The 18,961-nt window shown below is 37.9% G+C and overlaps 1 pseudogene; it reads right to left on the bottom strand.

Moving 5' to 3' along the window:
- LOC115670352 (putative receptor-like protein kinase At3g47110) lies at nucleotides 1-3,181 on the bottom strand (annotated as a pseudogene).
- Between the last annotated feature and the right edge of the window lie 15,780 nt (nucleotides 3,182-18,961).

Below are 18,961 nucleotides of genomic sequence, written 5' to 3'. Positions count from 1 at the left end.
TTACATGCCATGACTGAGAAACTTCTCTCTGACTGCACATAACTCAGATAAAGCATTCGTCATGTCCATGCGCTCAACCGGAAGTTCCACCGAGCAGAGGACTCCAATTCTCATAATGGCAGTAACCCCTTCCTCAAATCTTACCATGTCGACATCACTAATTTGGCCACCATTGATCCCCGCAAGATGCTCCGAAGATAGCAGTGAAGGGTCTAGGATCTTTACCGTGCCTTCGAGTAAAGCAGTCTTGACGAATTCGTGGAGGGTCCATCCATCCTTAAACATAACATCTGTAGGTCTTATTCCTGTGAACATCTCGAGCAATAGTATCCCGAAGCTGTACACGTCTCCCAGCAACGATGAAGTACCACCGAGGCCATATTCTAGAAATCAACATCGGCTTTGTCAAGTCAGATGAGTACTTAGTACTTAGCTTGAACCAGTATGATTAGAAAGCAGAAGAGCTAACATACCTGGAGCTACATAGCCGATGGTTCCTTTTAAACCACTGGAGCTTGCTTGACATTGAGAAGCATCTAGGTTTGTGCTTCCGCGAAGAAATCGTGCTAGCCCGAAATCACACACACGAGCTACCATGTCAAGATCAAGAAGAACATTGCTTGGCTTTAGATCACCGTGTACAATGCTCGTCTGACAACGGTGGTGAAGATATTCAATGGCAGAAGCCACATCAATGGCAATGTCTAACCTCTGGCTGAGATTGAGCTTTAGCATGTCGAGCTGATTTTCACTGGGGTGCAACCACTGTTCTAAACTACCATTTCGCATCAGGTCGTAGACTAGAGCCTTGAATTCCGCACCTGTGAAGTCGATGCTCGAGCAAAAACAGTGATGATGTTGACAAGATTTCGGTGGCGTATGTTTCTCAGCGCTTCACATTCTGCCAAGAAGCTTTTAAAAGCCCCCTTTTGTTTTAGGTTGAGCACTTTCACTGCCACCAGTCGATTTCCATCTAGCATTCCTCTATACACAGAGCCGTGGCTCCCTTGGCCAATCAAATTAGATGGCGAGAACTCATCGGTCACTTGGCGGAGCTTTGCATAGGAAACCTTTCGGAAGCGCTCATCTGTTGGCAATGCAGCGCTAGGTCTCGTCCTAGATTTCCTCCTCCAGTACACAACAACAATGAAGCATGTCAACATGATTAAAAACGAGACAGTTACCACGATAGTTAATTTCAGTTTCGGAAGCTTTCTCCGCTTCTTCGTGCCGCGAACTTCGCATGCAGGAAGTCCAAGTTCCTTGATGCCCCCACATAGTTCTTTGTTTCCGATTACCGATATGCGCTTTTTATCTCTAAAAATCCCCTCCTGCGGTACCTCTCCTTCAAGGCTATTGAAGGACAGATTCAAAACTTCGAGCACAGTGAAATTCTCGAAATAGATGGGAATTTGACCGGACAATCTGTTGTCGAGAGATTGAGGTACTGAAGGCCAATCGGGGTCCTTAGAGAAGGCGGTATACTTCCTTCAAAAAAATTGCCTGCCATGTCCAAGCTTCGCAGCATCAGACACTGGGACAAAGTGCTTGGTATTTCTCCGGTTAGCCTGTTGTCAGAGAGGTCAACATCCACAATTTTGCTCATGTTACCCACTTCAAGGGGTAATGGCCCTGTTAAGGAATTTCGAGCAACTTGGAGATTGCGGGATAGAGAAGAAAGGCCGATGACCTCTTTGGGGATTGTACCATTGAGGTTGTTATATGATAGTACTAGTGATTGCAATTGTAGACACTGTCCAAGGCTTGGGGGAATGTTGCCTTCTAATTGATTATACTGAAGTCGCAGGCTAAGCAATTGGGTGGCGTTTCCAAGGGAGGAAGGAATTGGCCCAGAAATCCTATTACCCCATAGCAAAAGAATCGTCAAATTTTTGAGCTTACCAACGCCATGGGGAATTTCACCGCTGATCCTGTTGTTATATATCGCCAGCCTCTGTAGGCCATTCAGGTTCTGAATTTCTGGAGGCATATTACTTGTGATCTGGTTTGATCCCGGGTGTAAGTTCAGAAGCGTATTCGTGAAATTAGCAACGGAAGCAGGTAATTCTCCTCTTAATTTGTTGTGGCCGAAATCAAACACTTTCAGTTTTGTGCAGTTGGTTAAATCAGTGATGAAACTTAAGCCGTCGGGTCCTGTTTGTAACTGATTATTGGCAAAACTCACCGCCGTAAGATTCATCAAGCTTCCAAGATTGGCCGGCACATTTCCTGTAAACTTATTAGAAGATAGAGAAAGATATTCAAGTCCAGTTGCGTTAGGCAATGAAGGTGGTACTTGCCCTGAAAATCCGTTGCTCGAAAGGTAAAGCCCCTGGAGACGAGGAAAATAGTTGCCAATTTCCGAAGGGATTTCACCATATAAGCTGTTGACCACTACATCGAGGTGAACAAGTGATGTAAGATTGTATACAGAAGAAGGGATACGTCCTGTCAAATTATTAAAAGATAATAGTAAGACTTCTAATTTTGAGATGCTTCCGAGCTCGGCCGGTATTTGACCTCTTAGGTCATTGTCGGCCAACTGTAACCATATAAGTGAAGATCCATTCCCTAACCAAATTGGAATCCCTCCAGTAAGATCATTCTTTGAGACCCGAAAATGAGTGAGTTCTCTCTCAACTAAATATTGAAGCTCGTCAGGTATCCTCCCAATGAGCCGATTGGATCGCAAATCAAGGTATTGTATAACTGCACAAGACGACAAATTCCGTGGTATCTCCCCTCCAAGTTCATTGTAGCTGAGGAGGAGAGTCTTCAATCTGAACAGCCTCCCGAACTCTTCTGGAATGTTGCCTCGGAGCCGATTTGCCCTTAGATCAATACGCCTCAAGAAGGTGAGATTCCCTATGTTAGGAGGGATTGTGCCAACGAGCTTTTGATTCTTCAAGTCGAGGGCGGTGACTCTTCCCATGTGGCGGCGACTACAAGAAACTCCTAGCCAGTTGCAGTGACTAACAGACTCATTCCAAGAACCCATGATACCTTGAGGATCTTCAATCATCTTGTCCTTGAAGGCAAACAATGCCGTCCTGTCAGTTTCATTTCCGGGATAGGAAGCATAGACAATACAAGTCTTGGAGTGAGTTTGATGTATGACGAGAATGAGGCTGATAAAAGCTGGTACTAAATGCATTCTCAGGTTTGGCAAAGTTGCTTCCATGCTTGATCTGTTAAAACAGAGCAAGCAGAAAGACCAGATAACGGTGTTCTTAAGTTCTCTCGGCCAACTAAAAGCATGAGATTGACCATTCAAATTTGTTGGATCCAAAGGCCATAATTTAGTCCACAAAAAGACTTTGACTTTTCTTCAAGACCCATAAATTCATTTTAGGTTAACTTTGTACAATACTAATCGTGACAACCCAAATCCAATTTGATGCGTACGTAATTTCTAAAGATTTTCTGGGGCATCCGGACAAGTGAACAACCGCAGGGCGAGCTTGGAATAAGAGTTTGTGCGACGTTTGATAAAAATACTATAACTTTTGATCCGAGAGTAGTTAGAGAGCCCCTAATGCCAATTTGAATAGCTAACTCAGAGTACAATGCTGTATTTCTACAACTTTTATGGTTAATTTTCAAGATTTCGAGGGTTTTGCTGCTGGGTCCCTGTTGCAAACACTTCCGGCCATGAAGACCGCCTATGGAGAAATATTTGTCAGGGACATTTTGCTATTTGATTTGTTAGAAGTTTGTCGTGCCACAATAATAAGATTATTAAGAAATGATTGTATTGGAGCAAATCTGAATCTTGTTATCAGAAGTAATTGCCAAACCTTGGACTCATGGCAGAAGAGGTAAACTGCAGGTCCCGAACATGGAGGATGCAAAATCAATGAACCGGAGAAAAACCTTGGAAGTTTCTTTGTGGGTCCAAAGGCCCACAATTCAATCCCCAAGAAGTTCGAGAACCCGTGGACTTAGCAAGTCATGCGTTAGAAAACAAAAGAGCAAGTCATGTTACGTAGAAGACCATTTAACTTTGGGCTTAAATTCCTGTTTAGAAAATTCAACTCAGCATACAAGCGTTGACGAGGTCGACTCATGTTCGACTGGTCACTAGACTTATGGCGCGTGCTGCACGCGGGTGACAAATAGACCTGTAATTCAGCACCAAGTACAAACAAGAGGGCGATGACTTATGTGTCCTGATAAAGTCACCTTAAAGATTATTGGAGGGTGGGGAAAAGTCACACTTATGGCACCGATAATGCAGTTGTCTCATCTTAAAATGAAGAATTTTCGCGCTAAAGTTTGAACCACTCAGTCCAAGTAAGCTTGAAATATCGCTGAAAACACTATGATGTATTGCTTCGCGTCGACTTGAGGTGCTACCTATTCCCTAAGATATTTGTGAGAGACGGATGGAAGTGAAAATGAGAGGGAGAGATCTCTACTTTACAGAAAGCTTTTCGATTTTTTTTAGGAATAATGACACAAATAGTTTCTAAACTTTGGCCTAATGTTCAATGTGGTCCATGAATTTTAATTTGTTCAATTTGATCCTTGGACTTTTAATACATGTTCAATGTAGTCCCTAAACTATATGCAAATGTTCAATGTAATCCCTGAAGTTGAATTAATGGAAGAACTACATTGAATAATTTCAAATAGTTCAGGGATTAAATTAAACATGTACCAAAAGTTCAGAGACGACATTAAATAAATTAAAAATTCAGAGATCACATTGAATATTAGGTTAAAGTTGGAGGGTTACATTGAATAAATTAAAAATTCATGTACCACATTGCAAATTAGGCCAAAGTTCAGAGACTGATTATGTCATTTTTCCTTATTTTTATTTAAAATGTGGCCGGCCGTGCCCGACTGTCGAATGGTCACCGGGTCAGTCTAGGCCCATGCAATGTAGTTGGCCTCATAAAGGAGAAAATTTTGGGCCGAGCCCGGCCATGTAGCCATTCATATCCCTAATTGGATGTTTGATTGGCTGTGGACAAAATAAAGTAAGAGTAACATCTACAAAAAATATGACAATATATTAAATTTTCATAGGGCCAAAAATTACTATAGCTAGCACACATATCTTTCTCCATTTTAACAACTACAACATATCGGTTTTGCCACCTACGAGCGAGCGATACTAGGTTTCAAGATGTTCTTAAAATAATTTCAGATATAATATTTATAAGACTTTATTAATCCAAGAAAGAGAAAGATCATATTTTCTACTTGTCAATACCTTCATATCCAAAATGTAAATACTTCATGAAATTCGCCAAAAGCTCGAGCTATAACGTCTAGTTAGATAATAGAAAACGAGTTGGTTTGATTAGAACGGTTAGGATAGTAAATATGGCTATTGTTTTTTTTTCTTCAAGAGCAACTTTATATGAATCCGTTTGGGGGCCTGTTTGGTTCAACTTTGAAAATGCTACTTGGGGAATGCAAATACCTTTGGGTGAAAGCCAATTGGGGAAATGCAAATGGTGTTTGGTAAAAATATTTTGTAAAGCTACTTTGGCCAAAATATAGTGTTTGGTAAATTTTTTTGCAAATGGACTTTGAGAATTATTTTATTTATTAAAAAAAAAAATAAAACCTACCATCGCCGGAACCGCGCCGGCGACCTCACGGCCGGCGAGATAGATCCGCATCGGCGAGCCGATCTGCCGCCGTCGGCGGTCGCCCAAGGCCAGCGACCCTCGGCGGGGTCGCACGACCCGGGCGACGGCCGCTCGGGTCGCGCGACCTCAGCGGCCGTCGCCCGGGTCGTGCGACCCGCCAAGGGTCGCCCGCTCAAGCGACCGCTTGCGGTGGCAGATCCGCGGCTCGTCGGTGTCACGCCCGACCTTGCCGGCCCTTCTCCTCGCCGGCTACCCTCACGGCCGCCCTCGTCGGTTACTGGTGAAGAACGACTTCAAACCAAAAAAAAAAAAATATATTGGTGAACAGTAGCATTCGTGGAATGCTAGCATTTGGCCAATGCTAGGCCAAATCTTCGAACCAAACACTCCAAGATTTTGGGAAGGGGCTTTCGGGGCTCAAAGCCCCTTCCCAAAGCTGAACCAAACACCCCCTGGATCTCCTTTTCTTTTTACCTTATTACTTTTGTTGCTCTTGATTTTTCTTTAATAAATTAAGTCATCTTTCTAGTTTAGTTGACCTATATGTTGAACGAAAAGTGGAATTTACATACAAAACTTATAGTCAATTTCCCTCTCGAGAATAGTGGAAATGATTGGAAAAGCAATAAATTGGATTAAAAAAGAAAAAAAATAGCTTCCTTTTATAAAATAATAAAGGCGTTTCAGACCATATATCCGAGTAGAAAGTTTTTTCTTTCCTTTTTGTTTTTCAAAATAACCGTGTCTTCTAACTTTATATTATAATGAAATTTATTGGTCTAGCAAAAAAGAAAAAGAAATTAATTGTTACTTACAAATGTAAATAGTGTCTTTATGTGATCTTTGTGCTTTGACGTAAGTTAAAATCATTTTGTTGTGGATAGCAAACATAGCACGTAAGTGAAAATAATTTTTATTTGAGAGCTCTATAAGGTATTAACAGGAAACTTACCAATTTAGTCATTAATATTTGAGCAAAATTTCAATGTAGACCTTCTGACCAATTACCACCGAAACTCACTAACGTGGCAATCCACTAGAACGTTATTTCAAGGAAAGTTATTCACATCGGTGTGCTACATAGGACGTCTGCGTTCACCGGATGTCATGTTAGCAATTTCCGATAACAATTGGCCGAAAAGATAATATTGGAATTTCGCATGAAAGTTTAGAACTACATTAGTAAAATTGAAAAGTTTAGGATTGAATTGACATTCATACAATACGTTTATGACTGATTTGGTAATTATCCCAAAGGAAACTAAGCTAACACTGCATTACAAACTTGTTTATGAAGATTATATATAGTACAGTATAGTCAGAATGAATATGTGCATAATATATCGCTCCTTCATTGAATCAGCTATCAGTCGATGTCAAATAGTTATTTCAGTTCTAGTAGCGTAAAATTCAAAAAGTATTTAGTAATCTTAGAGTAAATATCTCTTATTGAACTTTAATGTTTTAAAATTTTCTTATGCGTGAAATGTGCACGAGCATGTGGCAAGTATGTGTATATAATCACTAACTAGTAAATTAGTAGAAAGCCCAATTATAATAAGGTTTAGTTAGCGAGCACCGTCACGATCGAAAGGCATTAGAAAGGAACTCAAAACTATAAAAAGTCCGCTTAAAAAAATCCCCGACTTCCTCTCCCACTACAAATTGTCCTTTTAGTTACAAGATTAATTGATATGAGCCCTCCCCTTTCTTTTATCTTAGACGTCCCCTTCCCAACACTTAAGCAAAGATTGGAGCATGTTTAGTTGCACTTTGAGACAAGAAAAGCCAGTTCTGAATTTCCGTTATAATTCAAAAAATTATTTAAGGTTTTAAAAATCATGAAAAATTTAGAGTGATTTTAGACTTCATTTATTTTGTGAAAAATGAATGATTTAAAAAATATTTTCCTAAAAATAATCTCTTATATCGCTTACAAAAATGAGTGAATGAAAATTTTTTTTATAACCGACAACAATTCATGTGTAGACTTTTTCATGGACAATGAAAATGTTTTTTGTTCACTCATTTTTGTAAGCAATACAAGTAATCATTTTTAGAAAAATATTTTTCAAATCATTTATTTTCGGCGAAAGAAACGGAGCCAGGCTTCGTTCATTTTAGAGAAAACAAATTCCAAGAAAACTTTTTTCGGATTTTCCAGTGTTCGTTTCACGGAAATAAACTAGTCATGGAAAACATTTTCCACCAATGGCAAAAACACCTTCAAAAGTGAGGAAAATGTTTTATGCTTTTCAGAAAGCGAAAAACATTTTCCATATCTTATTTCTCCTCATTTTCTTTCACAAAACACGTTTTATTTTATTTTTATTTTTCTTTTTTTAAAAAATTTGAATTTTTAATTATTTTTTAATCTTTTTTTTCTCCTCTTTTTAATTCTTTTATTTCTTCCTCTGCCGGTTGCCGGCCACAACGATGGCCGGCGACCAGCCACAAGTGAGGCTTGGCCTTGCTCGCCCAAGGCCGGTGAGCTCGAGCCTCACCTCACCGGCCTCAAGCGAGGCCTCGCTAGATCTGGCGAGGCAAAGCCGGCCTAGTGAGGCTCGAACTTGGCCTCCGGCGAGGCCAACGAGCTAAAGCGTTGCCTTGCCGGCCTTGGGCGAGGTCAAGAGTAGCCTTGCCTCGCCAGATCTGGCAAGGCTCGAGCTTGGCCTTAAGCTAGGCCGGCGAGCTCGAGCGTCGCCTCGCCAACCTCGAGTGAGGCCTTAGGCCGTGGCCGGCGACCGGCAGAGGAAGAAATAAAAGAATAAAAAAGAAGAGAAAAGAAAAGAAAAGAAATATAAAAAAAATTAATTTTTTTTAAAATAATTAAAATTTTGATTTAAAAAAATTATTAAAAGGAGTGTAGGGAAGAAATTTAAATCAGATTTTCCATATCGAACAATGGAAAATATTTTCCAGTTTATTTTCAGATCTCAGCCAAGCACCGGAAAATATTGTTATTTTTCTGGAAAATGACTTTCCGAAAAACATTTTCTAGAAACGTCACATTTTCCGTGAAACGAACATAGCCTTAATGTCACTACATATATATTTATATTGGTGTATTTCGCATTTATTAATAATAATCTTATTTTTAAACTACAAAGTTAAATAATAATCTAAAAGTAAAAATAAGAAACCAAAAGCAAATACTCAAGCTATAGAATATGAGAAGTAATATAACTAGGGACTTTAATAACGAAGCCATTAATCTCTCCACCTCCCTCTTTCTACTTTTGTCCATGAGAGGATGCTCGGTGCTTCAAGCTCCAGCTTCCAATTTGAAAAAAACCAAAACAACATGCCAAAAGAAAAAAAAAATAGGAAAATGACACAAACAGTCTTTGAACTTTGACCAAATTTGTAATTTGATTCTTGAACTTTTAATTTGTTCAATATAATCCCTAAACTTTACCCCAATATTCAATGTGGTCCCCGAACTTTTAATTTATTCAATGTCATCCCTGAACTTTTGGTACATGTTCAATTCAGTCCCTAAACTATATAAGAATGTTCAATACAGTCCTTTCCACTAATTCAAGTTCAGGGACTACATTGAACATTTTCATATAGTTCAGGGATTGAATTGAAAATGTACCAAAAGTTCAAGGATGACATTGAACAAAATAAAAGTTTAGGGATCACATTGAATATTAGTCTAAAGTTCAGGAACTACATTGAATAAATTAAAAGTTCATGGACCAAATTGCACATTGGGCCAAAGTTCTTGGACTGTTTGTGTCATTATCCAAAAAAAAAAAACCACAAAAACCTAATGCAATGAAATATAAGAAAATTAAAATTTAAGAAAAAATTAACCTGAAATAAAGCTAAAATCTAATCTTATATGTTTTGGATGAAAATTTGGCATGACTTTAGAGATTTCGAATATTGGGAACGAAGATAATGAAGGGAAGCATTCTAAGTAGCTTTTTAATGGCTTAAAGAGCCCCTTGATTAGCCATATTCGTTGTCCATAATTTACTTTGCCGTTTCCTAATAGCCATTTATAAGAAGGCAAAACACGAACTTTCATTTCCATTGAGAGGGGAAAAGTGTCAAAAAAGTCATAAATCAATTGCATTTGTGCCAATTTAGTCATAACCCTTTTGACTTAAAGCTAATTCAGTCATTCCGACTAATTTTGACTGGATATTGCTGATGTGAACGCTAGCCAGCCTACGTGGCACGGTCAGCACTGAAGCGGACATTTTTTTAATAATATTTTAATAATTTTCTATTTTTTCTCTCTATTTCCCTTTATTTTCTTTTCCTTCTCTCTTTTTTTCCTCCTCTTTCCTCCATTGGCCAGCAAGGGCAAGCGTCGACGAGGCTGTCCTTGCCAAATCTGGCAAGCCCAGGCGTCACCTGGGCAAGGGTCGACCACGCCAGATTTGGTGAGGTTGGTGTCGCCGATCGGCCTCACCAAATTTAGTAGGGCCAGGCGTCACCTGGGTAAGGGTCACCCTCGCTCAAGCAAGGCCAGCCCTCGCCGACCACTGGAGGAAAGAGGAGGAAAAAAAAGATAGAAAAAAACAATAACTGGAAAATTTATAACATTATGCTTGGGCCTGGTTTCTATCTTTTTTATTTAATTTATAACATTAACAATCACTGGAAAATTAAAAAAATAATTGAAATAATTATGAGAATTCAAACAATAAATTAAAAATCAAACATATATTTTTTTGTAAATTTTAGTTTAAAAAATTTTTAAAATGATTTATTAAAATAAATATGAATATATTGAAAACTTAGGCTCCGTTCGTTTCACAAAAAAAAAACTTCCAGGAAAATTTTTTCTTGATTTTTCGGTGTTTATTTCACGGAAAACAAACTAGTCATGGAAAAAAAACCTTTAAAAGTGAGGAAATTTTCCATATCTTCTTTCATCTCATTTTCTTTCAAATAACACATTTTCCTTTTATTTTTATTTTATTTTTTAAATTTTTTTTTAAATTTTTTTTTTCTTCTTCCTTGATCGGTTTTCGACCACAGGCGAGCTTGAGCCTCGCCACAGGTCGGCAAGCTCGCTAGTGAGGCTCGAACTCGCTGGCTTGTGGCGAGGTCGAGCTCGCCCAAGGCCGGCGAGCTTGAGCCCCGCCGAATCTGACGAGCTAGAGCCTCGCCTGAGGTCGCCAGAACCTCGCCGACATTTGGCAACCTTGCCCGAGGGAGCCAAAGCCTCGTTGACCTCTGGCGATCTCGGGCGAGGGTCGAACCTCGCCCAACTCGCCAGCCTCGAGCGAGCTCGATCTTGTCGAAATTTGGCGAGCTCGAGCCTCACCGGCTTGTGGTGAGGCTAGAGCTCACCTGTGGTTGGTCGCCGGCCGTTGCCGTGGCCGGCGACTGGCCAAGGAAGGAAAAAAAAAAAAGAGAAAAAAGAAAAACAATTGGATAATTAAAAAATAATTAAAAATTTCAAAATTTTTGTAATTTTCCCTAGAAAATCAAATCGAATACCAAACAGTGAAAAATATTTTCCAGTTCATTTTCAAGTTTCAACTGAACACCAGAAAATATTATCATTTTCCTTGAAATTGGCTTCTTGGAAAACATTTTCCAAAAACGCCACATTTTCCATGAAACGAATAGTAATTAAAATTACATCATACAATTTCACCTATATTAAATACGAATACATCAAAGAAATAAAACTTCAGAAAAATACAAATATATCATGCCTAGGCCTGGAAATTGTCTTTTTTTTAATCTAACTTATAAACTATTATTAATTAAAAATTTCAAAAACTATTGAAAAAAATCAAGGGAAATCAAATAATAAGTAAAAAATTAAAAAAAAACCAATAAAAATCTTGTAAATTTTGTTTTGAAAATTTTCTAAAATAATTTCTTAAATTAAATGTCAATATATTAAAATTTTAATTAGAATTACACCATGCAATTTTACTTACATGAAGTACGAATACATCATAGAAATACAACTTCAGAGAAATACAAATAGGTTCTTGACTCGTAACATGAGGAAGGACCTTGATTTCGAATGTCTTCCAAATAGCATATGTTCGTTGGTGCGAAGTCTACGCGGCACCATTCAGGGTTTGTTGTAGTGGCGGTATAGGGGTTTCGCTGATGGGAGGGGTGTCGATATCGCCTCGAGGAGGGGCGGTGGCTCACTGTCTTGTTGTCATTGTGAAATTCTTATTGGCGCTCATATAGAGCGGGCACGTAGGAAGTTCCTGCTTCTCCAGGGTAGTGAGGGAATCAATGTGCCGCTACTAATCTGGAGATACTGGCTCACCATATGGGAAGCGGGTTGGATAGTGATTTTGGTCTATTTCAAGATTGAAATAGCAAGGGAAAACTTGTATAACGGGTGAGAATTTGTTAGAAAGTCGGATTTTTTTTAGAATTTGTGAGAGAAGTGGCGTAGGTAAAAATGAGAGAGAAAGATCTCTAATTTATATTTTTTGGGCCCATGTGGACTCGGCCTCATGAAAAGAAAATTTTTGGCCCGACTACACCGACAGCCATTCCTATCCCTAATTGGATGTTTAATTGGCTCTTCCTGTAATAAAACAAGAGAAACGTCTCCAAAGAAATGACAGTATCCTAGAGTTTCATAGGCCAAAGTTACTACAGCAAGCACTCACATCTTTCTCTTTTTTCCTTTCACTATTGGTTACTACTACAATATATTGATTTTGCCACCCATGACAGGGTGATTCTTGGTTTCAGATATTCTGAAAATAACTTTAGATTCAATATCTATAAGTCTCTTATTATTTCAAGAAAGAGAAAAATTGCTTTTCTAATTGTCAATACCTTCATATCCATCAAACTTTGGTATGTATATTGATTAAAATTCCAAATATTAGTGACTTACGAAAGTTTGGATCAAAGTCATGCAAAGCGCAACTTAAACTCTAGTAGATAATAGAAATCGAGTTCGTCTCCTAAGAATGGCTTTTTATAATAGTATATATGATCATTGGTTTTTTCTTCAAGAGCTACTCTACATGAGTCCGTTTGTATTTCCTTTTCTTTTCAACTTACTAATTTTGTTCTTCTTGATATTACTTCAATAAATTCTGTCATATGTGTAACGACTGGAATTCATACAATTTGAATAGCAAAATAATAAATAATTTAATCTCAAATGTCTACAATTATACAATTTTTTATACATAATCAAACTCCCAGTACGAAATATCATCCTATACTCTTGTTATGCACTCTGATCCAATCCTCAAAAAGATCTTCAGAAGTGCTAATCTAGTGCCCTCGAACTCCAAACTCGAGGGCATTTAGAGGAATCGCTATAGTTCAAAATGTACCAATCATTTATTTATTCAAGTTATTTCGTAGTTATTTACATGTTCATAAAAGAATAGTTCAATCACTCGAGAGATACAACATATATTCTTAGTGCTTGTAATATAATCCCAATCTGAAGTGTTAACCAATTCAGCTTTTGTAAGCACGTTATATAACGTAGATTTACAAGCATATCAAGAATCCACATACTCATAAAATCAGTTATAATAGCTAACCAATCATGTCGATTTTCCTTCAACACTTGTCCACTACCGTAGTAAGGAGATCAACATATTCAAACAACGAGTGTTCACATGCACTTTCTAAACATATTATTTAAGTTTGTTTAAGGTAATGTAATACATACATCATGACAATAATCATGTGGGCAATGCATAGAATAGATGTCATGAGCTAAGATTCCGCTGAACACTCAAATGCACACAAATGAACGTATCAATGTCATGATGTGTATCTATTCTCTGCTCGCCATTGGCTAAAGATGCATCATCACCATCAACTCATGGGGGACAAAATCATAAACACATCTTTGTCACGTTTCTTAGTCTATCCATTAGAGGTATCCTCTACATTAATGAGGATAAATACACTAATATATAACCGCATGATGATGGATATACCATAATATTACATCACAAACTATACAAGCCATCAGGCTACACAAGCCATATCATTTTGTGTATGAACTGACTTCATGCCCTCTCAACCTTGTATAGTCCTGTTTTTAGATGATAGAACATATGTTTTTTACCAGAGTCTTATTTACATACTCATACAAGAGAGTTCACTTTCTGGCGGATAGATCATGGAAAAGGTTTTCATCTTATGGCATCATTGACATGAAAATCATCATATCATCACTATTACCAAATTACATAATGATAATGCAAATATTATTACACTAATCTTTTGACATTTCCCGTATTATCATTTTGGAACCAAATATCTATTAATCATCATAGGCAAATCCACAAGCTCTTATTCATAAAACAATCATCAATCAATCCTAGAGTTCCCAATAGTCGTACATCACATGATATTATGATTATTCCCAATTTGTCATTAAGACTAAAATGTATGCTTAGCCCCAAGTCCTTCAGACAAAGGTCCCTTATCTTCTCATTTCACTCCGTACATGACATGAATTACATACATGTATAATAAAAACAACATAACCGTGTGTATATATATCACGAAGAATATCAACATAGGCGTTCCTTCGTCATAGTGCATCAATATACAATATATTAATCTCTTGATGCTTTCTACATAATTAAGTAATCTTTTTCTTTTAAATCATATGCGCTACGATATATCAACACTACATGCTATATAATTACATCTGTACATATCACATAGCATTAATTCCAATATGGCCCGCACCTCAATTTTTCTCTTAATCTAGTTTCACTAATCAAGTTAATAAACTAAGGACATTCATTTGCTATTTGATCAATATGAAATCTTATTGAAATTATATCCATGTCTCATATTTTGTAAAATTACCAAAATAACCCACTTTTCAATATACTTTTGCAATTAAGTCTAAATTTTGACAACATAGATAAATTGTTTAGATTAGGCAATTAGTTGTAAGACTAACTAAGAACCTACCATCATTAGCATGTAAATAGCCCCCATAATTTTCAGTTTTAGAATATGAAACCTCTAACTTTTGGCAAAAGTACACTATAAGTGTCATAACTTGTGTACGGCGATCACTTTGGTGCTATAACTTTTTTTCGGATCACTTTGGTGCCAAGTCGGAGGAAAATAGATCACTTTAGTGACTCCGGCCAAAATTCCAGCCAAAAAGATGACCTGACATTTATATTAAAAAAAAATGGTTTGATTTGTACACGTGAAAATTATGTGGCTTTTTTTCAAATTTTTTAATTTTTAGAAAAATAATAATAATTAAAAAAAAAAAAAAAAAGGTTGCAGCAGTGGCGAGGGAGCCCTCGCCGCTGCTGCGCCAACCCATCACTGCCGGGAAGGGCCGGCGGTGGTGGGCGCAGTGGTCAGCGAGGGTCGCCGGCTCCTGGTTGGGGCCCGGCAACCTTCGCCTCGCCCAGCGAGGGCCGGATCCGGCGAGGCGAGACCTCGCCGTCGCGACCCAGGTGACGGCGAGGTCTCGCCTCGCCCAGCAAAGGCGAGGCCGACCTCGCCGTCGCACTGGGTCGCGACAGCGAGGTCGGCCTCGGCGTCGCCTGGGTCGCGACAATGGTCGGGTCGGCCTCGCTTGGGACGAGGCGAGGCCTCGCCGTCGCAACCCGGGCGACGGCGAGGTCTCGCCGCCCGGCGAAGGCGAGGCCGACCTCGCCGTCGCCTCGGGTCGCGGCGGCGAGGTCTCGCCTCGCTGGATCCGGCCCTCGCTGGGCGAGGCGAGGGTCGCGGCCCCGACCCGGGGCCCGGCGACCCTCGCCGACCACTGCGCCCACCACCGCCGGCCCTTCCTGGCGGTGGTGGGTTGGCGGCATCAGCGGCGAGGGCTCCCTCGCCGCTGCTGCAGCCTTTTATTTATTTATTTATTTATTTAATATAATATAATTTTTTTTAAAAGTACACGTCAGTGGGCTAAATGGCGTCGTTTTTTGTTTTTAATGCTGACTGGACCTCTTCGACGAGCCGTGTCAGCGCCACATCGCATTTCCGGCGAGCCACGTAAGCATTGGCACTAAAATGATCGTTTTTCAAAAAAGTTGGCACCAAAGTGATCCGAAAAATCCTTACAAAAAAAAAAAGTGATCCGAAAAAAAGTTATGGCACCAAAGTGATCGCCGTACACAAGTTGTGGCACTTTTGGCGTACTTTTGCCCTAACTTTTAGAAATTACAAAATAGTCCACATTCTACAGTACTTAGATTTTTTACCCGATTTCATTTCCTTTAATTTATCTACCTTAATCACTAACTAATAATCATTTTAATTATTAAATTTAATTATTCACAGAAGCATTTATATGCTGTGAATTTACGTTTTTGCCCGTGTATTTCAAAAAATTAGTATTTTACCCCTTTTACATGCATAGTTTCATCTTTTCTAATGCCTTTACTCATCAAAGTCATTCAAAATCCTCTTCAAATCATTCAACCATGAACATAGCATGACTCATGGTATCTTTTAATGGCATAATGAACATACTAGACTTTTTATGTGATATCAGTAACAATTTCGTAACAAAAGTACAAGTAGAACTCATCCATCATCAACATAGCATCACCCATGATAAAAAAAAATCATATATAATAACTCATACATAGTCTTGCCTCTTATTAGCACATCATGTAATCATTAATTCCTTTTAACAACATATATCTATAATATTATTCATACTTTAAGCTAAAATCAAACAAGAATTAAGAGTACTAAGAGGATCAAGCCAATTCAACCCCTAGAGTACCTTGAGTGGAATTTTGAAAACACAAAGCCTTTAATCACCTTGAAAGCAAAATAACCAGCACAAATTAACAATTCTCATTATTTTAAAACAACAAAATTAGTTTGATATTACCAGTTTGGGGTTTATGATGGTCAAAAAATTAGTTTAGGGTAAATCTGTCACAAGTGTACCGGTTTGGGATTTTTAATGGTCAAAAAATTACTTTGGGGTAAATTTATTACAAGTGTACCGGTTTGGGGTTTTTCGTGATATTAACTTTAAAAATAAATGAATCCGTGAATTTTATCTTATAAAGACTTTATAGATGAGGCTAAAAACACAACTCCAATTTGATAGATTTAAGAGGTTAACTGAAATAAGATATGAGTTAGAACTTTTGATTTGCTTGACAAGATTGGAAAGTGCATTAAGATTTCAAGATGAAGGTTTGAAAATAGGGATGAGTTGGCTCTTTTCTTTCTAAAAACTAAGATAGAAATTCTTATGAAGTCGAAGAGTTTGTGGTGAGGTGAGCTACAGCCAAGATGAGGAAGTGAAATAGGAAAACTTAACTCATATTTTAGAAGAGTTGCAAATGATAGGCACTAATTAACTAGGGTTAAAAAATCATGATGAGAGAGAAGTGTTCAAATAGAAAAGTTACAAGTGGCTTATTTTGAGTAGCTAAATGAAGACATTTGATTAGAGTACTAAGTGAAAAATGGAGAGAAGTGTTCAAGTAAAAAAAGTGACAAATGGCTTAGTTTTTTTTTTATATCGAAAAATGGCTTAGTTTAGGTCATTAAAAAAGATATTTGATAAGTTGTGATGATATTTTGCATTTCGGTAAATAAACAAGGAAATCGGTGTCTGTTCTAAACATCGATAATTCGGAAAAATATTTTGAACCCACTAAAATTATTTGCAAAACCTATTGGATCCAAGGAAATTTTTACTCAATAAATTTTAACTTTGTTAATTATCTGCTACGTATTTCAAGGATATCGGTCCTCGCCGACAATTACTATAGCGATAAATTTTTCTCCGTCACTCTATAGAGTTAATATATATGTTAATATCTATTAATTTAAGCATATTAAAATTGGTAAAAACATATTTCTCATTTATTTCCTTTAATTATAACTCCTCCTAAGCTTAGAACCCTCAACGGAATTGCGTTCCAAAAAACCACGGATACAAAAAGTGTCTTTCAAATTTTCCGCACGTTACACACTTAATGACCTAGCTAATTGAAGTTTTCACAAATGTCATCCAAAAATCCAGGTAAAATAATAATTATCTTAATATCCTAAATATTATCGGTTAATGTATGAAATGCCGGATGTCACAGTGTGTGTGGTTTAATTGATCTATATGGTGATTGAAAAGTGGAATGTACACATAAACCTTATGGAAAATTTACCTCTCGAGAATAGTGGAAATGATTATAAAAGCAATAAATTGGATTTAAGAAAGAATAAATTGCTTCCTTTTATAAAATATTAAAGGTGTTTCCAACCATATATCAAAGTTGAAAGTTTTTTTTTGCCTTCAAAAGAACCGTGTCTTCTAACTTTCATTCGAATGAGATTAATTGGTTTAGCAAAAAGAAAGAAAAAAATTAATTTTTACTTATAATAAATAGGGTCGTTATGTGATCTGTGTGCTTGTGACAAGATCGTAAACATCATTTTGGGGGGGGGGGGGGGGAGGGAGGAGTCTTAAACATATTATATTTGTACTAATTCAATTATAAACTTTTCAATTATACCAATTGAATCTTAAACCTTTTGACATTTTGTCAACGTAGTCAATCCAACTAATTTTGGCTAGAAATTGCTAACGTGAACGTCAGCCATTCTACGTGGCACAGCATACATTAATCTAGACATTTTTTGCAATTTTTCTTATTTATTATTTTTCTTTTCTTTTCCTTTTCTTTTCTTTCTTTTTTTTCCTTCTTGCTTCGCTGGCCATCGATCGGCTTAAGGCAACAACCGCAACTCTCGCTGGGATCTGGCAAGGGGTGACCTTGCCAGAGGCCAATGAGGGTCGGCCTTGCCGGCTTCGAGCGAGCTTGCTCGAAGTTTAGTAAAAACGAAGAAAGAAATTAATTTTTACTTATAATAAATAATGCTTTTATGTGATCTTTGTCCTTGTGACAAGGTGGTAAACATCATTTTTTTTTGGGAAAAGTACCAAAAAGTCTTAAACTGCACCTGTGCCAATTCAGTCATAAAACTTTTAATTGTATCAATTTAGTCCTAAACCTTTTGGCATTTTACCAATATAGTCCATCCAACTTGTTTTGGCCGGAAATCGCTAACATGGGCATCAACTATCTTACGTGACACGGCAAGCGCTGACATGGACAATTTTTGCAATTTATTATTATTTTTTTCTTTTCTTTTCATTTTTTTTTGTTCTTCCTTCATCAGTCGCCGGGCCTCGGAGATGGCTGGTGACTAGCCAAAGGCCAACCCTCATAGACCGTTGCCTGTGGCCGGTCATTGGCCATCGTCGAGGCCCGACGACCGGTGGAGGAAGAAGGAAAATAAAAAGAAAGAAAAGAAAAGGAAAAGAAAATAATAATATTATAAAAAATTCAAAAAAATTATAAAAATTGTCCACATCGGATGGCCGGTGTCCACATCAGTGATTTTCAGTTAAG

This window comes from Syzygium oleosum, unplaced genomic scaffold, assembly GCF_021117445.2.
Source record: "Syzygium oleosum isolate NSW1041296 unplaced genomic scaffold, Sole_v2.1 Sole_v2.19, whole genome shotgun sequence".
NCBI lineage: Eukaryota > Viridiplantae > Streptophyta > Magnoliopsida > Myrtales > Myrtaceae > Syzygium > Syzygium oleosum.
The sequence above is the reverse complement of the archived record's forward strand: the minus strand, read 5'-3'. Positions and strand labels throughout refer to the sequence as shown.